At 36.8% G+C, this 18611-nt stretch overlaps 1 protein-coding gene across 3 annotated transcripts in view; it reads left to right on the top strand.

Moving 5' to 3' along the window:
• lingo2 (leucine rich repeat and Ig domain containing 2) overlaps positions 1 to 18611 on the top strand; it is a 316615-nt gene that overhangs the window by 152134 nt on the left and 145870 nt on the right. The window contains exon 4 of one of the 3 annotated variants that reach the window (XM_028459816.1): positions 6688 to 6766. The exons of the other annotated variants lie outside the window; for them this stretch is intronic. The gene's annotated coding sequence lies outside the window, so the exon portion shown is untranslated. The remainder of the gene's footprint in view (positions 1 to 6687; positions 6767 to 18611) is intronic. 3 annotated transcript variants of the gene reach the window in all.

Below are 18611 nucleotides of genomic sequence, written 5' to 3'. Positions count from 1 at the left end.
TGTGATACTCAGCTGTAATATTTGACTGGATTCTCCTGGTGTTCACAAACACCAGAATCCATCTTGTACTGTTCTCGCCTTTGCCTTTCGAAACCAAACCGAAACGGTTCGAACCAATCATGAGGCGGTGTTGTGGTTTAGGGTGGGATATCTGGGTGTGACAAAGGCAGAAGCGCCAAAGCAAAACTGACGCGCATGTGCAGTTGTGGGGAGAGGAACTAGCTGGACTACCGCTTTTAGCATAGCTCCGAATCAAAATAGAAAGATGGCGACGCAAGAAGATGAACGTGTGGAAGCTGCTATAAACTCAGTTTTAGAAGAATCCAGCATTTCCTTTTTGAAACAGCGACAGCGAGAGGCGCTTTGTGCATTTTTGGACGGTAAAGAAAGACGGCAAAGCGGAGCCTTGTTGTTGTAGCAGCGCCTCTGCGGCGCATGCCGATGACGACATCATTTGTTACCGTGTGATTGGCTGAAATAAATCATGGTGGACAGGCGCTTCGCCCAATGAACTTCAAGCATTCTGTTCATGTCCCTCCCTGGTTCTGAAAGGATTCGCCAGACACAGACCCAGATCGATGTGGAGAACTCGAGTTAGAGGGAGGGGCTACACATCATTCTGGCTCTTGCCAGGTTACACACACACACCCAATAAACTAATACCGTAGTCCCTCGTTTATCGCGGGGGTTACGTTCTAAAAGTAACCCACAATAGGCGAAATCTGCAAAGTATTTTTTACCATTATACATATTTTAAGGCTGTAAACCCCTCACCACACACTTTATACTTTTCCCTCCTTTTCTCAAACAGGAATTAACATTTTCTCACATTTCTCTCTTGTTTAAACACTCAAAGTTCAAACCTTCGTTTGATTAGATTTTAAAACATTGACCTGTTTTCAAACATACAGCACTTCAGAGTCACACTGCTAGCGATCAGAAATTGATGCCGAACGCATTCAGAGTCTTTGTTGACGATGACGTCAGGTGGTCTCTTCACCCATTCATCCATGGAGTAGAAGCTGTGTGTGACCACCTGGAGCTGTAGTTTTCATCTTTGAAAGTTGGCACTGAGCTAGGATAGCATTAGCCGCTAATCACACCGGCTTTTTTCACTGGTGGTTTATGTTTATGAGAGGAAAAAAAGGAGCGCAGCTCTCACTTCAGCAGGCAGTGAAACTCCCCAAGTTGGCTGTGTCACTGGTGGGTGAACGCAGTACTAGCCAATCAGGACCCAGAACACAATGTGCGTTCATACGCTGTAAAAAAAAATGTATGAAAAATTTCACTGTAAAAAAATTTTGCAAAACACAGAGGCCGCGAAAGGTGAACCGCGATATAGTGAGGGACTACTGTAATATGCTTGTTTTTTTTTTTGTTGACCACACTTTAATTCCAGTTGTCTTCTTTGGTACACGTACTGCAGCTAATATATCATATTTGTCCTTTTTTTATCCTATTGTAGGTTTCTCTTTGAGCTTACAAAAAAAGGTTCAATAGCTCATGTTAAGAAGTCGCTGTGGAATAACCGACCTAGACATTGTTCTGGTAATGAATTGTCTGTTCCATTCAAATATTGACAGGTGTCATAAGTGATGCAGTGTGGAGCCCTTGGTATGATCCGTGTGGGGCCTCACAGGGGGAGATGGCTGAGGAATGGCTGTCTCTGGCATGCATTGTTAGATTGTTTCAAGGTAATGAATGGGACTCTACGGCTGTCAGCAGACTGCTGTAATTGCTATGCTTGCATTGGCAAAAAAAAAAAAAAAACACAACATTGTAGAAAATCTTTGAGTGGGGCCACATATTTTTAGACTTTATGTACCCAGAATAAATGGCTCCATTATGCTAACATGGAGTGGTGAATAATGGTACAGTTTTGCTGGATCTTTCTCATGTGGGCTGATGCTGCTGGTTCTGAAATGCAGAGGTGAAAGTAATAGATTACAAGTAATCGTGTTACTGTAATTTAGTTGTACATTTCTAAATCAGTAATTTTACTTGTACTTGAGTATGTTTTAAAAGAAGTAAAGTTACATTTCTACCCCCAACCATTACTCGGAAAATTGTTGTTTTTTTTTTTTTGTTTGTTTTAAATACCTTCTGTCTGGTTTTCAATGTGTTCACTGTTTTAAAATTTTGTTTTGCTGTGTATACAAAAAAAAGCAAGTAAAGATGCTGTATATAATTGTGTAAACAGCTTGGCTTTCTTTTAATCTAATACATATAAGATTAATAGGCTGATGACAAACATGAAGAAGAAACTACTTTATTAGACTAAAGTACTTATACATTCTAATTCCCAGGAGTTTTTAGTACTGTTGCTTGCGCTCTTGAGTTTGCATTACTAAATTGTTGTTTACAATTAGTATGTTGACAGCACTTCTGTAATGAAGGTTCATGAACACACAGAGGGAATATTGGCTTTGGTTGAGATAGATGTTTGCTACAGATTATATTTCAATAGGCGTTAGTAGAAAGTCTGTGACCGGCAATGAGTAAAGTGACAAAAGAACAAGTAGCAGGTGGCATAAAATGGTTCAAAAGTGTTAGTAGTTTGCCCCTTTTAAGGTTTTCTTAAGGGAATAAATTTTTTAATTGAGACATAAAGAACCACATGTTGAGCATCACTGACTTAATAACAGCCATATTGTAGTTTTTGTAAATATTTGTGAATCTAATTTTGGTAGCATCAGAGCAGAAAAAGCCTTGCAAGTATGTTTTTGTTTTTACTGAATTTTTTTGAAAAGTGTATTTATTTATTTATTTATTTTTTAATTGAGAGGGCAAATACCTACTATTTGGTACAACTCTGATATTTCAAAGGAACGATAATATATTCCTTGTAAATAAACTGTTATATTTTATTATACTAGTACAGTGCCCGTTGGAAGTATGTATTCATATAGTGGAGACTTAAGTAGAGTTGTCAATGATGGCCAAAATAGTATGTGTTTGAAGGTTGGATGTACAAAGAGGTGTACATAATCTATAGTGTTATAAAGGGGTATATGGGTGGGTGCAAAGTATAATAGCGTGTGCGATTTCCCTGGTTTAATTGTATGGGACATGCACATGATAAATGTGTTTTTTTTTGTCATTTGGTGTATTTTTCTGTAATGTATGTTTATTGGAGTCACTATGTGTGTTTTTGGAGCCTTTTTGTATAATTTTGTGCATTTCTGTTGTCGTTTTGTGTACTTATGTATGGTGAGGGCGTGTTTTGAGATGTGTGTGCACGTACTGCGCTCTCTCTCTCTCTCCGCCCACGGTGACGCTGGCTGGATGCTCACACTGGGACTATGTGCAAGCTGCTAAAAAAGTTTAGAAACAGCCAAAATGGCACACAAAAACACACAAACACGTGCAGTGTTTGCTGGCTCGGGTGCGCACGTGTGCAGTGATTGGCTGTAGTGCTCCGCGTGACTAAAGGCAGCGGTAAAGAATGATTTTTTTTTTAATGAAATTATTCATTAAATGGACTATTTAAGTCCAAACAAATCCCACGTCGTACAGCTTTGAACCAAGCTGCAGCTATGTAGCAAGTATGAGCTCTGTCTGCCCCTGAACACCAGAGATATTTGGGGCACAGGCACACATACACACAAAGATCCCTTACTTTAATAGATAGATGTTGTGTTTTTATTATTATAGTATTTATCATATTATTTATTTCTTTTTATACTTTGCACATTCTGTCAAAGGTCAACACTACAAGATGTGCAATCTTGACACCAATACATGTTTTGTTATTGCAAATAAGTAAATTAATTGTTTTTATTAGTATTATTATTAGAAACCAAATATTTGGTGTATTCAAACACCAACATGATATTTTGCCAAATATGAGATAATTAAGTCATCAACTAAGATAGCTCTTGGACACAAACTTGTATCTTTGTAACTGAATTTTTAAGCAAGCAAAGCGGAGAACAGTAAAGAGATAGAAGAATAATGATTTTCTTATATTCATGAGTGATGGCAGAAGCAGACGATAGCTTTATAGATCAGCTTATGATCGAAGTTTTATATCTGTTTTCTAGCTCAAGATTAGTCCTTAAACAAGCGAAGGATAAAGAATAAAAATCAAACTTACAAAAGGTCACGCCACTAGCTTAAGGAGATGATCTTACCAACTGAAAGAAAAGCTTGTGCCATAAAGGTTACTTCCATATACAAGAAGCAGTTGGGCCCTTCAAGTTTGTAGATAAGGAAGCCACATTAAGCCGCTTCGATAATAAGTGAATTGCTGAACAATATTTACTGCCTGAAGAAACTGTTAGGTGTAGAGAACCCCAACCCCCTCCTGTTATATGAGCTCTTCTAAGGTCACACTATTCCATTGACAAACAGAAGCTGATTATTTTGTGCGTGTGCACGTCTGTGCTACAACTGTGACATGGATCATTTCTTGTGTGTGCTGCTTTAATCCATACCAAGTAATGATCTTTATAATGTGGAAGAAGTACAGTCTTGTTGTAGGGTCTTTGAGGAACGTGCGCTTACAGACTAAAACACACTTACGTGCCCCGTCAACTCTGCTCAGAAGACTCTTGAGTGCTCAGATGGATTGAAACGCAGCCACTGCATGAGTCAGCGGAAGAAGTTGGCCAGTTTCTAGACATGCGCACACGCATCATCACAGCATCCTGTTTTTTTGGTGAAAATGCACTTTTGGGCCATTTTCAGCCAAAAAACTTATGTGGCTGGAATTTTAGTGCATCATGTCTATTATATACCATTAGTATGATTAGTATGATGACCGTTATCACTGAAGTAAATCTCCTGAAAGCATTTTAAGAGAGAAAGTGACCAAGTAGAATATCAACATGTGTTCTTTTGATCCATAAAACTCACAAAAACCCGTTTAATGCCGACGTTTCAGAGATTTTTGGAGACCCGCCATTGTGCAACTGAGTAAACTTCCTGTTAACTTTCAAACATGAGCCCTATTTACAAAAGGGTTAAAAACTAATGGAAGACAAACTGAGATGCTTTTATTTTGAAAAGGGGATGTTTGCCATTTAGTTCGAAGCCGGTGTCATGTACTGAGTGTGCATTGTACTGAGATTGTTTACGTGCATTAACTGTATACTTCAAAATTGTCCCCATATCGTATACATCCCATAGACTGTTAAAAGAATGGACGTGACGTCCTCCATAGTTCCCACTCAACGTTCTTGAAGCCAAAACACAGCGCTTGGGGCGCAGCCATCTCGCCCATTTAGCGTACTGCCCAATCATCGATCAATCAATATATGACGTCAAATCTCGTATTTCAACCTCGAATAACTTATTTAAAACAAACTTCACAGAAAAATGAGCACTTGAACACAATGTAGGGTGATAATAACTAATGATCACAGCAGAGTTTAGGTTTGAAAGACAATAAAAATAAAAATATGTGATGAGTATTTTAACTTTACAGTTTGACCCAAATCCCATCTGTTATCAATGAGGAGGCGGGATTTATGACCTATACTGCAGCCAGTCAGCAGGGGGAATTCTAAAAAAAAAGCTTCACTTTTGGAGGAGCTTGTTACGATACAGCCAGGTATTTCTCACATACTCAATACTATCTAATTGGAACGCACTACATACATATTTTGAAGTCAGACGTAGTATAAATAGTATGTTAGCATTCGATTTCGGGAGACGAGTGTACAGTGGATTGGATGTGGTGTGATATCCTGTGGCACTGAAGACTGACCCCCAATTTCTGCTGGATGCTGCTCCGCTGTGTTATGTCACCACCGCGTCACCGGAGCTGATAGGTTTTCATTTTAATTTCCACCGGGTTCGCTGCGCTGGGTGTCTGCTCCGTCCCAGCTGCGACAGTCTGGTGCCCTCCGCAAGATATACGCAGGACTTCTATTTCTGGCGGACACCGGAGTACGACGAATCAATCAGCACAAAGCAAATGAAGCAAAACAAGAAATTAAGCACATATTCCGCTATAAAATATCAGGTTACTTTTCAAAATAAAAACTTAAGATTATATTTCATGTTACTACATCACCAAATGTCATAATGTGTAAAAACAAAATCACATTCACTATATTGTTTCCTCTCATACTGTAACTGCACTGTAAACTTGATTTAATTCATGTTTTACTGTTGCAGTTTTATCTCTTCTCTGTTGGCTATTGATAAAAAATGTGGCTATGACAAATTCAGACAATCCAACCTTCTTGTAATCTTTTGTTAGGAACACTGTTTATTGTTGTGTTTATAACACATACATTTAACTGCGTTCTCGCACAATAAAACTGCTCTGTCTTGTCACGTCACAGTCGTCCGACCAGACTGCACCGTGGCGCACTCAAAACGCAACCGGTGGGGATTCCCGGACGGTGGACAGCGGTACAAAACCGGATCGGTGCCGTGGCGCAACAGAGACGTATCCAGTGGAAACCCACAGTTAGAGCTTTGCAGATGTGTCGTTTCTAAGGAAGATTCTATTTACCGGTATTTGAAAGAAAAGCTTAAGTTTAACATCCGTCACTAGGCTTGTGTTTATACTGACACAGTGTAATTTATGTTCCTTAAATGTGCTAAAAGCACTTGCCAATCCTGTGGCTTTGTACTTATCGTATGAATGGGAAATGAAGTAGGTGATGTATGTGGAACGAAGCTTTTTACAGGCAGTGAATAAATTATGGAAATACATGCTTGTTTTTTTTTCAGAATTTTGAGGCTTGGTCTAATTAAAGAGGTTGGTGAAACAATACCATTCTTGTTGATGGAAAATGGGCTACATTAATGGGTGAGGAGCATCTATTTTTTGTATGGTGTGAACACGTTTCTACTGATTGCCACATCTTTGAATTCCACTATGGGAAATGAGGAGTGGGAGGTCTCCAAACATCAGATAGCACGGCTCATTATTCACCACAGACTATTAAAGGGAGCTTTTAGGTTCCATTATGCATTTTCTGTGGCCACTGACAGACTGATGAAGTACCTACACAGATATTTCCATTCATGTCACATTATTTACGAATTGTGCCATTATGTGTTTGCTTCCATTTGTATTGCTAACAGGCTTGTCATGTGTACATATTGTCTTGGTGGTAAACATCCATATTCGAAATGCACAGCAACATGTAAATATGTGGTTTGACTACAGAATCAAGGCTAGTATGGAATGGAGTCTGCAAATCAGTTTTAGATATCTGCCTTGGTGTGATAACAGTGGGCACAAATGTCAAAGTGCAGAGAACTAGTACCCACAACTAGATTTAATTACATTGAGGAATGATTGTCCATTAATTTATTATATTAAGTGTTAGCGTTGCATATTGTATGTATATACTCACTAAACAAAAAAGTAAAGTCTTTGGTAAGTTACTTGTAAAATGTAGATTGGATATTTAAAGCATGTCATTGAATTTAATCAAGTTGTATTTACATGTCTTTAAACTTTGTTTGGAAGGAATTTGTTTATTTATTTATTTTTGTTTATTCATTTATTTGTTAAAGTAATTCCAAATATATTTACAATTACATTATATTTACAATATTCAAAATATTTATTTTTGAATTGCAAATTGTCCCAAAGGACACATCTTCAGTATTTTCATTCATAGCCAAACAGTTCACTGTAGTCACTAGTTTGGAAATCACAGACATAAATTATTAAATGCCAAAATTTTGTCAATCCAAACCTTTCAGTTACTCTCAAAGGAGACTAAAGACTACATTTGTGTGTTGCACATTATTTTGTTCTAAGAGGTCAATTTTACCCCATTCATGTTTATTGTTCTAAAATTATAGTTTTTCTATAGTTCTCTCTCTTTTTAAAATGTCCTCTAGGAAACGGTTTACTGTCAATGCGGTTTTGGAACAGCTCTTTCACAGTGAAAGTGACGCAGAGGATTGTGTTGAGGATGACCCTGATTTGGAGGCATTCTAATCTTAAGTACTACTTTTGGACTCCAAGCTGTACGCTGCACAAATCCGCTGTGAACACACCCATCCATTGCACATACCCATTTTTACACAGGACCTACAGAGATTAAAAACATGCATAAAGTAAATAACAAAAACATACAGCAAGATAAGAGAGACATATAAAAATAAAAGGTATAAAAAGAGAAATGTAACATAACACCATGGCATTATTGCACATTTTGGCTACCTCGTACTCTTGTGGTCATTATTGTTGATTATTATTGATGAAAGCTATTCAAGATAAATTAATTCTTTGAATTTAAAACTTTGACCTGATGGTGGCGGTAGAGAACAGGTCAAGGTTTTCACTATCAAGGGATTGTTTATGTATTCAACAGAAGTGCCTGACACAAATACTTGGTCAATAATTTTCTAAAACTCATTTTCTGGAGGCAAATATCCCTTGGGGTCAAATTGAAAATGCGTTAGTAATATTTGAGTATAATAGGAGGCTTACTTAATGTCTGGTCTCTTACCCTTTAATTTGTCAGAATCTGGGTCATACCATTTTTGAATGACGATTCAAGGTCAACAAATGAGTTAGCATGCATCGCCCATGTTTGAAGATAAGCAGTGCAGCAGTTCATGAAAACTTAGATTTTGATGGAATCAATAGGAATGCTGAACTAAAAGCTCCAAGTTCAGTGTCCTTGAGGAAGACACTGGGCTCCACCTGCAAGCCCAATGACAGACTCTCAGCCTAATGGTCCGTAATGAGAATCCTCTGATTCCTTTGAGCAAGTCTTCTGAGAGCAAAAGCCAAGCCTGCAGATAAAACCTTAACCTTTCTGCGTCTGTCCTCTGTCGATAATTAGCCTTTTAATTCCTGTTAATCATAAACTGTTAAAAGCATTATAGGAAAGGAAAACTGAGTCTTGCTGTTGCTTTGGAAGCCCAGAAACCCATGCTGTCTATATATTGTATGTCACAAGTGTCATATGGAAATGAAAACTGTTACGGTTGCATGGATTTATTTTTAGGAATTTTAGGAAAATGTCTCATCTTTTCTGCAAAAACACCATGGTTTTGTATTTGGAGAATGTGTAGATATTGCTTTCATTGATCTGGTGCATGATGCAAGGTCGAGGTTGGAAAGTGATCCCAGTTCCTCGCCCTGGGAATTAAAACAGGCAATTCTTGCTGCTAGGCAGAAGTGCTAATGAGCACAACAAGCTTCTCTGAGTGAACAAAATAAATGATGGCAGAGAAAAATAGAAAATGCTCTGACAATTTTCATTTATCATAAGCGTTGTTGCAGGAACATTAATTCTAGCCTTGCTGCGTTGACAGTCAGGTTTATATCACGGTGAGAGAATGTCAAATTCACTCATAATTGCGACACAATCTCGAAAATGTTTGTGGTGCTTTTTCCAAGGTGTGAAGAATTGAACTGTAGAAAGAGCATTTGGAGAGAGAAAACCTCTGCCAAGTAAATATCCTCTTTGCCAGACAATGGCAGTTATCTGGATCAGTGATCTTAACCATGGCATCATATCTATTCACTTTAACCCTCCTATTATCCTTGGGGGCCATTTTGACCCCATTCAATGTTGATTATTAAAATAAATTATAGTTTACTTTTTTTCTTCATATTTCATGACTTTAAATAATTTGATGGGCGCAATTGATTAGGCATATAATTATCATTATGATGTTATTTAAGTCCGCTAAACACATATTGCACCCATTGGTCGTTAATCTGGTTTTAAGATTTGCATTAGTAAAACCAAACAGGAAAGTAGAATTGTCCTTGCACTCAAACTTTTATATTTTATTTTAACTTTTAATTGCACTGTTTTGCATTACATTTGGATTTCTCACCATTATTGTTGGTGCTCCCTCATGATTTTTCCATACTAGACCTCTAGGTGTTATATTGTATTATAGTGTATTATTTAAATTTTTAAAATAGCTTGTATTTTTTTAATGGTTTGTTGTATCACAGAAGTGCATTAGAAGTGCATTATTTAATATATATATATATATATATATATATATATATATATATATATATATATATATATATATATATATATATATATATTTACTTTAATTTAAGTTAAAAAAAAATAATAATATCATTTCCTGCGATGATGAGGCTGGGGTACTAAAATATGTAAATGCATATATTTTTCAAGAGAGGAAGGGAACATCAATCAATATGGTTCATTGTGTGAGAGTCATTAATTGTGCACCCCTATTTAGAAAAGTGCCTGACACAAAAACGTAAAGATTGACCCCAAGGGTAAAATGTGTTAGTAATATTTGAAGATAATGGTTAAAGGCTTGTAGAAAATCCCTATCCCCAATAAGCCTCACACTCTCGCGCTGATTCAGTCCTTCCGCATTAGGTCAAAGGTCAAGAGGAATAAACTCGCCATGGCTGACAGCGAGTCTGACAGAGATTTTGATTATTTTACTTGTTTGAGCGTTGATTCCTTGAAAGATTTTTTGCGTAAACGTGGTATCGGTCTCCGAGGCAGAAAGACTGAGTTAGCTGCTAAAGCTGAACATGAGCTGAAAATTCATTTTTTCCTGACTTTCCAAACTGTTTCAGCTGATGGCGTAACTCCAGTTCACTTATCTACATGTCCATCTTATGCACTTCCTTCAGATTTGTACATTGAATTAAAATAATAGCTTAATAAAGATAATCATGGACCTGGTTAGTGGATGGTGTACTTTGTAAATGTACCTTTTCAAAGTGAGAACTCATACTGTCCTTTTCACACTCGGAAATCACGCTTGTCCCATCAGTAATAAGTGCTTTTCAAAAACTCAAACACTTTACAGTTGTTAAAACAACTACACAAGTCAGAAAAAGAAAATAACAATAAAGTAAATACATAAAATACTTAACAATCAAAAGTTGAAAGCTTGAAAGGAGGATGGAGACAGAGGAGGTCTGTCGCTTTGATACGGCTTCTACTATCAGTTTTACAAAAGTGCTCGGACGTGCAATCCAAATCCAATCTGGGTGAAACTCGGAATAATGTCAATTTGTGAAACTGATCTAGAATCACTGCCTTGATCCGGATCCCTTTGGGGATCTAACCCTGTGCCTTGGTTGGCCCATGAATTGGTAGTGGCTGGGTTAGTGTCGTGGAAACTGCAAAACATTAAGAGATGTTTTAATTTCCCCTCAATAACAGTATTTTTCCTGATCTTGATGTATTTAAATGAATTTGTAATGGATTTATTTCACTAAAATATAAAGCGCTAAAGTAGCAGGTTGAGTTCCACTCATGAATAGAAACATTCATTTAATTCAGATGAATATCTTGAATTACTCTGCAGGCAAAGAAACGTTTGACATTTATTTACCTGCTGGTACACACAAAGAAAGCGAGTAGCCCTGGATTGGCAGAAAGACACATTAAAGGAGGACAGATTTTTTCTCTGCTACATACAATTTCAACAACACTTAAGTGTTTCTCAATCCTCAGCTTGCCACCGCCATGACAGATGCTCCAAAATTGAATATAGATTTCACTGAGCAAGGCAAGCGTGCCTGATGAATCTCAATTTGCTGCTGCCTATATTTCATAGTCATCACTATGGAAGGCTCAAGGGGAAGCATGGAGAGAACTGCTATCATCAAAGGATGATTAGAAACACATAAAAGCCCATATTTATTCAAAACAAAATATATATATATATATATATATAAAGAACACTTCTATGCGTCCATCTATGGGACTCTACATCCCACAATGCAATGCGCCAAACATTTCCAACAATGTCAATAAACCCAACTTTCGAGCTGCATTTTCAAATGAGCTTCGATTTCTTGAAACTTACACAATGGCCTCATAGATCAATAGCAGTATTTAATCAGTAATGTGATGAACTATAGGCGAAATTGGCTGAAGGCATGATAAACACAGAAGGGACAGCATTTATTATTTTTAAGGCTTTTTTAAGGGTTTCTTTAAGTCCATCTACTTGGTTTTTTTATTGCCTAAATCGTGTGGACAACTGAGGCCGTTTTAAACGTCATACTTCTGTGTGTCTCTTTAGGATCTCTGTTGTGAATTTGTTGCAGCGCACAGGGGGGCAGACGTCATCTGCTCAATAGCTGATCCTCTTCCACAGAGCGTTTTTGTGGAGCTCCTTTAAGTCCAGTTTTTAAACTGTTTGCTCCATATCTGATGTGAGGATGCCTGTTTTCATCTTGGAAAAGTTTATTTTCTTCTTTGACCTCAATGGGCGGGGCCTCCGAAACATGAGGGCTTAACATGTTAATGACAAATTCAGCTGCCGGATTTAACAACACACGATCATTTGTAAGCTTGGATTTGTCAGGTACAAATGTTTTTTAAATCACACGTGAGTCCTGTTGCACGACCAAATGTGAACTCAGATTTGCACCCATTTTCACACAAGGTGTATTAATGAGGGCCTTTGTCTCTATCTGATTAAAAAAAAAAGACAGAGAGAGATGCATACATGCCTTATTTTCAGATGTAGAAAAGTTTAGAAATACAATATTTTAAAGATAGAAGAACGGGTAGCTAACCCTCCTGAAAAACCCATATGTGCTCTAGAACAGTGCTTTTCAAACTTTTTTGGCTAACTACCCCCTTTCTCTTATTTCTTAATCCAAGTACCCCCGTTGTCCGACTTTAACATTTTGGTTTCAAAACTATTTAAAAACAACTATAGAGCATCATGATGGAATGATGAAGTGATTACACACATTTTAAAGAATTTCATCTATCTATTAACCCAAGTACCGTCTGTCTGTCTGTGGAACGCATATCTCCCTGACGCAGTGTCTTTTCAACCTGATTTTTTTTTTTTAAAAGCTTGCACACACGCCGAGTGTGTGCATCCATTATCTTGGACTTATTTGGTGATTACGTTTCAAAACGTTTATTTTCATTTCATTTTGAAATCACCACGGAATCAACGCTGGTTACACCGGATGGAGGGTTAGACCGAAAGGGTGGGGGGGGCGTCTGAGCACTGATGTACTAGCAAAGCTCTCAAGTCTCACACATTGGGCGTGAGACTTTCTATAGCAATACATACAGTACTTCCTGTGGGCACTGCACTAGTTTTGTAAATGAGTGGAAAGAATCCGTATTTAGTGCATTGGTTCCCAACCTTTTTTTCGATCGTGACCCCATTTTGGGATCAAGATTTTCTGGTGACACCAAAGAATTAGTTTTTGATCATGTTTGAGCTCAGATTTTTCATTTAATTTTTTTTACTGCATTTCTATACTTTTGCAAAGTGAAAGTACATAAATGCAGTTGTTTGAGATTTGTGTTGTTTTAATTGAAGAAGAGATTAATAATGATTAAAAAAAAATCTCAAATCCATTTTAATTTTGTGACCTCATTTAAACTCCAGACGACCTCAAGGTTGAAAATAACTGATTTATTGACTCCTGAAAAGATTTATTTCTATAGTTTGTATAATTTCTGGTCATCTCACGCCTGGGATGGGACCAAGACTGACACTTTATTTGTTCATTTTCCTCTCTCTGAAGTACCCCTATAATGCCATCATGTACCCCCATTTGGGAAACACTGCTCTAGAACTGACAGTCTATATAACTTGCTTGTAAAGGGTTTTAAAAATGCAAAGGATACCATTGTTTCAAGTTTACTTTTAGGCTCCTAATCATCAAATTATTCATAGTTCTTTGTTGATCCCGTACATGTTTCAGCTTTCAGTTTTTTCTAATAAATGTCAACACAAAAAGCTGTAAATTGGGGAAAGTGGGGACATTTTCTGATTCTTGATATGCTTTAAATTGCCGTCCTTTAAAGGAAAAAGAGTCAAAGTTTATTTCACTGTTTATTTTTTAAATTAACCATGAACATTGAACTACACTGAATGCTCTTTGAAATGTACGTTTGCTATTTGGAGAATTCCCAAAGCACTCTCTGTGAACTGCATGCAACTGCTTAGAACAATTGCTTATATGAATCAGTGTTATGAATATTGCAGCACGCTGTACCATAAGAAATGTGAAACATTATGCAACGTAACAAGCACGGAGAAGTGGAACAAAGCACAAAACACAACATAACGTGTTGCAACACTGCGGTAGGGCAGTGCTTGCATTGATTTTCTGACTCGTCATGATAAGAAGAATGCAACATGCTACAAGGGATGTTTGATATGCAATAAGGACCGGAAATAAACAGAAAAAGCCTTTTTTTTTTAAAATCAACATTACACTATATGTGCACCTACATTTGCCTAATTTGGTTGTGCATTCACAATTAAGATCTATTAGTAACCTAATTGCACAAGTAAATAAAGACTTAAATAAACACTGTAGTACATGTTGTTAACGCTTTTTTTTTTCCCTTTTATTTAACAATAACTAAACCCCTTAAATTCAAAATGGGAGTTAGATAATATAAAAAGATGGAGACAATCTAACATAACCATACATTCCACCTGGCTACATAGATTATAATACAATAAATATACACAGATGGATGGTTTTTATAAACATTGTGATGATATATTAGGTGTGCAAGGGTGACAATTTAAAATATAGTGGGTTTACCAGGGATATTTAAACTTAAATGACATTGCAATAGATTTCTATAATATAAATGGTTGTTAACTTCATGCCCTCAACATTTTTCCATTTGTAGTGTAATCTTCCTCCACAGCAGGAGGTGGCAATGAGCAACACAGTCATTTTGTGTGTCAATTGTTTGATGGTGAACAGCAGGACTTTTAAGGCTGGTGAAGCTTCAAAAATGAAACACTGAAATACATTATTTAAAACTAAGATACTGTATAAATAATTTGGTGCATTACTTAAGGTGTAATGCAGCAACATAACCATTCTAACCACCAGGAACGATATTAATATATTATTAATGAATTTTTTTTTCATAGCTAATTCATTGCCACAATTGTATTTCTTTTTTTCCATGTCATGTCTTGGGCTTTGTAAAGATGAAATGATGATGATGATGATGATGATGATGATGATGATTCTTATTATTATTACTTGTTTTATAATCAATCATTACTGGCATTAAGTGTTGAACGCCGTCTATTACAACTGAATTTTGCTATTGGTTCAACGATAAGCTCTTGAAACCCCGGCGTCATCACTTTAACTGTTGGCCCCGCCTCTCCTATAAAACCTGCCACCCGCCTCCTTACAAACTGTAGCGCGTAGGTTGGACTGGATACTATTAACTGTTTTTGTCAGCATCACTTTAATTATATACTGTTGGTGAGCTAATGCTACACTGTTCTTTATGCATATCGCTTTTTTTCAGATTGTGGTGTTACCTGTAATGACCACAAGAGCACTTGTTACAAACAAGTGGTGTGGCACAGGGTCATTTTATTAACCACAACAATAATACATATCTTTATTTAGCCAGGAAAGTCTCATTGAGATTAATAATCTCTTTTTCAAGAGAGTCCTGTAAGCAATTAGGTCTCGGGGACTTGCTTAAGGTCCCACAGTGATGGCCCACAGTGGATTTGAACCTGCAACCCTCTGGTTACAATATAAAAGATTAAATGTATTGGGCAGCAATATATTGCCGGTAGGGCCAATATCTATCACTTAGAAACATCACACATCCTCTCCTGCATCTCCCCCTCCTCACCACCGGCTCATGTCTGTGCTAAAGGCTCAAAGATGTGGTTCCGGACCACCGTGGTTGTGACTGTTGGGAGGAAACTCTGGAGGCAAAACGTCCTCCACTTCAAATGACCTTCGTGGCAAAAGTGCTTTACTGCTACAGCGGTAACGCCCATAAACAAGGCTTTTTTTTTTTTTTTGTATTTCCCTCCTAGTGGCAGCTCAGCAGAAGGCAGGGGTGTACTTCCCCTTTAAATCATTGACATTGAGGAAAATGCAAACTAAACTATTTGCATCATTTATTTGGAGCAACTGAAAACTGGATAATGATCCCTTTCACTACATTAGTGTTTTTCAACCTTGGGGTCCGTTGAAAATGATTTTATTTATTTATTTATTTTTAATTCTGTTAAAACTATGTTTGTGTAACTATTTTTCAAATTGAAACCCCACATGCAATCTCTAACAACTGTATTCTAAACAATAGTCATTAAATAATAATAAATAAAAAAAAAAAATTCATTTGTCTTTTTTTAGATTAGATTATTATTATTTTTTTTTTAATTGAAAACTCAGTCACACAATCTCAAACAACTGTATTCTATACTTTCACTTTCTCAAATATAAATCTAGTTAAAGAAAATACAGTATAAAAATGAGTCATTTTATAATTAATTTAATAATAATAATAATAATAATAATAATAATAATAATAATAATAATAATAATAATAATAATAATAATACATACTTGTAACTTTTTTAGATTATCCATCCATTCATTTTCAGACCCACTTGTTCCTGTTTCTTTTTTTTTTTTTTTTCATGGTTCCTGGTGCCTATTTTTTAGATTATTCTTTTTACAAACAAAGTAATAATAATGATTAAAAAAAAGTCTCTCGGTCACCATAAATTTGTGATATAAAAATGGGGTCACGACCCAAAAAAGGTTGGGAACCACTGTTCTTGTTTTTGTTTTTGGGTATTTTGAAAACTACAAGTTCATATCGTTCTGCGTCAAACAGAACACTTTATACATGGGAACATGCAGTGTATCTGTTTCCTAACCTGTTCCTCTTTCAGTTATTCACACCTGTGTTACAAATGCAAATTGACAAAGCTGAGCAAAAGTGAGAAAACGGAGCAACCTACACAGCAGGACAGTGTACCCTCATCACTGTTTCCACTGATGTGTCTCTGTCTGTGTTATTACACAGCCAGCGAAAGAGAAATAAAATGTGGAGAAACAAACCCATTATTCTCGTCTAATTTAAGGGCTGCATGAACGGACAGTACGACACTTTTACACAGGGGCGGAGCAATTATTTTAAAAGTGTACTAAGGGTAGGGAAATGGTCGACTCCCAATTTAGTTTATTAAATTAATTTACTAACACCATGATAAAGCTGTTATTGAGTCCGTGATACTCAACATAAGACTCTTTAAGTCTTAATTTTAATTATTATTCCTCCAGAAAACCTTTTTTTCTTGAGTCATTTTGCAACTTCCTTTGTCCCATTGTTGCCCCTTTTCAAAAAAAAAGCTTCCTTTTGCCAATAAATATCCCTTTTGCAAGTTTTTGTCCATTTTTGCAAGTTCTTTTTGACACTTTTATCCCATTTTTGTTGATTCTTCAACATTTTTTTTTGCCACTTTTCATCTAAATAAGCTACCTTTTACCCATTGAATATCACTTGTTTTCTTTTTCCTCTACATTTTGCCTCTTTTCATTCCACAATTTTGCCCTTTTTCACTATTGTTTGCCACATTTTGCTCATTTAAGCAACCTTTTGACTTGCATACCACACATTTCCTTTTGTTTTTGTCATTTTTGCCTCTCTTGACGCTTTTGGCCCAGTTTAGAATAGAGTCAAATAGAATAGCCATTTGTTGTTATTGCCCTTTAAAGGTACAATGAAATTCAGGAGGGCTCCCACTGAGCCGTGCACACAAAAACAATAAAACACAGGAATAAAAGTACACAATCGTTGCTTTTCACTCTTCTTTTGACATTTTTCTGCTGCTTTTGGACCATTTTTGGCCTCTTGTTACTCATTTTTTGTCACTTTACTTACACTTAACTCATCGCTGTTAACTCTTTATCTTATCATCAAATAGCTGGCTGTGATTGACTTGATCGCCATTCAACCAATCTAACTGGACCAATACATTTTCAACAATGAGTCTCTCTTTAAAAAGTGAGGGGAAGGAATTTGCGGGTGTCACATCCTACACGGGTATGTGTAATCAGAGTAGACGTGCTACATGTGTCTGTGTGTGAGTTGCTGCATCTCATTAAAGCGAGGTATGGGCCAGTGAGCCGGTTAAGAGGAATGGATAGGGAGCATGTGTCGATGTAGTGTCCTTATCCACAACCGCTGCCAAACTGCTCTTTCTCATCCTCCCAGGACTCACACACTGCTGCCCCCGGAGTCGAGGCCAGTCAAAAATGTTTTCACTTGATGTTAAAAGCCTGGAAGGAGCACAAGTGTCAACATAAGCTCACATAAACACAAAATGCACTCGCTGTGTACAAACGCAGATGGAGAATATATAAATATGCATGTTAGTGTAGCATTTGTTATCCATCAAACAAATAAAAACGAGTAGGCACCAAAATTGATGCACTTGCAAAGCGACAGATGATATATTTTCTGCAGATGTTTTTGCATTCCTCCATTCCATCTCAGACATTCCTGCTGTGTCATTGGCCAGGACACCTCCACCCCATGCTGTGGTTGTGTAACTTCACATTACGCTATTCCTGCACATTGTATAAGTGTTTGGAAAATCCCTAGTATTACACAAGTTGTAATCAATTGTGGGAACAATGTAAGAACCACAAGTGTAAAGAGTACTAATATATCTACTCAAGTAGAAGTACTGTTACTTGATTGTAATTGTACTCAAGTACAAGTAAGTCATACAAAAAATATTCAAGTATAAGTAAAAAGTAGCTCAATTAAATAGTACTCAAAGTAAAAGTTACAAGTTACTTTCACCCCACACGTTTATTGTTGGTAATAAATCATGCCATGGTTCTCTTGCAAACAGTAAACATCTCATGTATAAACTTAAAA

This window comes from Gouania willdenowi, chromosome 10 (genome assembly GCF_900634775.1).
Source record: "Gouania willdenowi chromosome 10, fGouWil2.1, whole genome shotgun sequence".
Taxonomy (NCBI): Eukaryota; Metazoa; Chordata; class Actinopteri; order Blenniiformes; family Gobiesocidae; genus Gouania; species Gouania willdenowi.
This window is presented reverse-complemented; position numbering and strand designations above follow the sequence as displayed.